Below are 4,326 nucleotides of genomic sequence, written 5' to 3' on the forward strand. Positions count from 1 at the left end.
AGCCTGACTTGGGGCTCAATCCCAGGACGCCAGGATCATGACCTGAGCTGAAGGCAGACTTTTAACTGACAGAGCCACCCAGGTGCCCCTAATGTTTTCAATTTTAAGTGACCATATAGATATCACATTAAGAACCTAAATAATTTATGCACATTGAGCCCTAACTAAAACATAGCAAATGCTATTATATGTTAAAATACAAATAAGTCATGTAGTTTTAAAAGATAAAAAGTAAAAGTTGACCCTCTAACAACTTTAATTTAAATAATTTTCTGAGTACAGATCCTTTGCCTCTTTGGTTAGATTTATTCCTAGGTATCTTATGGTTTTGGGTGCAATTACTTTAATTTAAATAATTAATTATTAATAAAAGGCAAAGATTGTAGAAAAGGTCCATTCTGGAAACTTGGAAACTTTTTTTTTTTTTTTAGAAAGGGAGAGAGAGCGGTGGGAGGGCCAGAGGGAGAGGGAGAAAGAGAAATCTTAAGCAGGCTCCACACCCATCACAGAGCCCAATTTAGGGCTTGATTCCATGACCCTGAGATCATGACCTGAGCAGAAATTGAGTGTCAGATGCTTAACTGACTGAGCCATCCAAGAACTCTGAACTTAGAAACTTTTTTTTTACAGAGTACTATATATATGCTTATAGAAATATATACAAAGAATACCTGTAGATTTACAGATTGTAATTTTTATTTATCTTTCCTATATTATATAAATATTTAATAATAAACATGTTTTGCTTTTATAAACTAAAACACAATTATTTTTTTTTAAGATTTTATTTATTTGACAGAGAGAGGGAACACAAGCAGGGGGAGTGGGAGAAGGAGAAGCAGGCTTCCTGCTGAGCAGGGAGTCTGACGCAGGGCTCGATCCCAGGACCCTGGGATCATGACCTGAGCCGAAGGCAGATGCTTAACGACTGAGCCACCCAGGCGCCCCAACACAACAATTGTTTTAAAGCATTTTCCCTAATCAAAAATAAAAGTATTTCAAATTATATTTTTAAGTGTATTCTAAACTGAAAACCTAAGATTATGCAGACATCTGTCCCTAAAACAGATGTTTACCCAACTGCTCCTCACTGTTAAAATGCAGCCAAGTGGTATCCAAAGTGATGTCAGTCCTGGTGACAGACATCTGGGCTTATGCAGAGCTGGGGGAGCTAATAGGTTACTCATATATAATTGAAATATAACAGAGAGAGGTGGAGAGGCTGGGCTAAACAGAGAAAAGAAAGTTTGAGGAGCGCCTGGGTGGCTCAGTCAGTTAAGCCTCTGACTCTTGATTTCACCTCAGGTCATGATCTCAGGGTCATGAGATTGAGCCCTGAGTCAGGATCCATGCTCAGCGGGGAGTCTGCTTCTCTCCCTCTTCTTCTGCCCCTGCCCCCACTCATGTGCATGCACACTCTCTCTCTCTCTCACTCTCTCTCAAATAATCTAAAGAAAAGAAAAAATAAACTTGTTAAAAAAAAAAAGTTTGAGGACATCAACTTAGAAAGCTATTTCAGATTATTGGGAACCATGAAAGGATGAGGTTAAAAGGAGGGTTGTCCTCCAAGGTAGCCCATTCTAACTTGAACCTCTTTAGAAGCAAAGATAAAGAATATGCACCATACTGACCATAAGTCAATATACTCCCGAATACAGATCTGTCAGTCATAAAGCATACAGCTAAATCTTTCAAGTAAGAATAGGCTACCATAGATAGCTCAGCTATTGCCCAAATGGCTCCCCGGATACCAATTTGGAAGAGAAAGTCTGGAATAAGGATTTATGCTGATAAGTGTAGACTTTACACACAGTCTTCAGTAATTTGATCACCAAGATTCTAGGAAACACCAGGCCTATATGTAATGTCTGCTTAAGCTAAATCCTCCACAGTTTGTTCACGATTACTGTTCAGTTTATTGAAGGCTAATCATTCTTATAACTTGGATAGTAATGAGAAAACTGAAAAATGAATATGCAAAGAGGACAAAACCTGAAGAAAATATTTAGTATATTAAAGCATTCCAATGGTGAACTCTCTCCATGTCTTAAGATCAAATATTTATAATTCATGTTTTAAAAAATACCTTACATTAGAGCAAATTTTCATTGCAAAACTGGATAGTGTGTAATTCTCTGATGAAAAAGGGAAAGTGAGGGCAAAAATGGCTCATATTAGTTAGCTACTGCTGTGTAACAAATCATCCCAAAACTCAGTGACTTAAAACTCTAAGCATTTTTATTGCTCATAAAACTACAGGTAGTCTGGGTAGTTCTTCTGGTCTCAGATGAGCTCTTGCATAGATAGGTCTGCGGTCAGGTGTGGGTTGGGTTGGTAGTTCTGCTAATTTTGGCTGGCACACACATGTTTTGAGGTTGGCTGACTTTAGGTTTGTCTAAGATGGCTTTGAATGGGAAAAAATGAGCTCTCCTCAAGGTGTTCTCTCATGTACCAGCAAGGTAGGCCAAGTTTGTTCTGATGGTGGCAGGGCTCTGAGAGACAGTGGAAGTACACAAGGACACTAGGCTCAGAACTGGAACACTGACACTTCTACAACATTCTGTTGGCCAAAGCAAATCACCCAGCCAGCCCATATTCAAGGGGGTGGGGGAAGAGACTCCACTTCTTTATAAGAAGAATGGTGAAGGCTGCTGAAAGGGTATAGATTTAGGAAGAAGTGAAGAATTGAAGCCAAGGTGGACATCAGTCTACCACATGCGTAGACCAAAGAGAATATCCAAGTCAGATATGAGGGGAGAAGTTAAAGCACAGTGAGTGACAGTCAGTGAGGTAAGCAGTCTGTCCATCTCTTTCCCATGCTGTGATGACATATGATGAAAAAAAAAAGTTTCATTCAGCAGAGGAAAAAGAGTTCTGTATCTCCACTTCATGACAACCAAATATGAACACCATCTGTATCACATTTTTACCTGGGTCTGACCTTGAAAGATGCTTAAAACACAACTGAGTTCTCCCTATTGGAAATGAAATATATCTATTGACTATTTTGTCAAAGAAAAAATGGCATGATTTTATTCAGCATCATATTGTTGAAACTGTAATGAGGTGTGCCGAATTCTGACACTTTTCAGAATGATTTCAGATAATAAAACTTTGCCAAGAAAAGTCCAATACCTGATACGTTCTTCCTGAATCATCCATTTAATCACTACTTCTTCCCTTCCTTAGTTTTTGCAGACACAATCCAAGCAGGCTACATTTTCCTATCTGGGGCTCCTGAGCTACTTGCGAGTCAAGAATAGTTGGATCCTGAGTGATAATAAAGAATATTTAGCCAACGGTATGGCATGGGCACTGATCAATCAGAACCTAGCCTGACACTGGATTTTGCTGCGCTGTGAGTCCAAACACCAGTTCCCCACTTAGAAGAAGGGATGAAAGATGCCTCCCCCTTCACCTCCCGGGAGAGGGGCACTTTGATGAGACCACTGAGAGGGCATTCTCTGGAGCGTTAGGGACACTCTGGACTGCCATCTGGGAAACCTAGGTTGAGGAGACAAGCTGACTAATTTCTCTGGCAGCTGAGGAAGAGGGAGCTGGTGACACTGGGATTGGCTGGCAGAGCCAGAGTTTATTAGGAAAAAGGAAGTGTGTTTCGTGGGCCAGATACTGCCCCTCACTAAAGGCAACCAGGATGGAAGTGATCCTGGGCCCTGGTACCAGAGAGCCACCTGGAGGGGTAAACACAACTCAGTGGACAGAAGCTGTAGGTATCGCCAGATTCTCAGAGGCTGAAGAAGAAATAAAAAACTACCTGGAAGAGAGAGTGATTCATCTTCCTCAAGGAAACTCCAGGGAAAGGTCTAGAGCAATGAAAGCAATTCGTATCAACCACAAAAGTGCCCATAGAAGACAGAATCAATTCTTAAAAACCTGTGGTCAGGCCCAGAAAGCAGTAACCCAGTTTCAAATAGTGCCAGTCAAGTAAGACCTTTCCTAGTCTCTCACCTCTCCTCCTCCAATGCCTCACACTTCAACTCTGGAGGGCAAAGACGTCCACTTAAGGAAGCAGAGGAGGAGAAATAAAAACAAATGTGGGTAAGGCAGGAAGCTGACCACAACATCCTCCCCTAACTGCTTGTTTTCCACCAGCCTCAGCCAGAAAAGTGGAGAAAAGCCTCACCCTTACATCGATTCCAAAGTTTGACCATCACATTGGACTGGACATTTTAATTGCTGATTTGCAGGCTTTCTATCATCTCGGAGAGTAGACATAGTCCCGAGATGACCCCAGTTTTCACTGCAAGTGCAGAATGCAAAGGCAGGAGCACGCTTGGTAGTCTGTGTTTTGAAGGGAAGGCCGTG

This window comes from Neomonachus schauinslandi, chromosome X (assembly GCF_002201575.2).
Source record: "Neomonachus schauinslandi chromosome X, ASM220157v2, whole genome shotgun sequence".
In the NCBI taxonomy this organism is placed as follows: domain Eukaryota; kingdom Metazoa; phylum Chordata; class Mammalia; order Carnivora; family Phocidae; genus Neomonachus; species Neomonachus schauinslandi.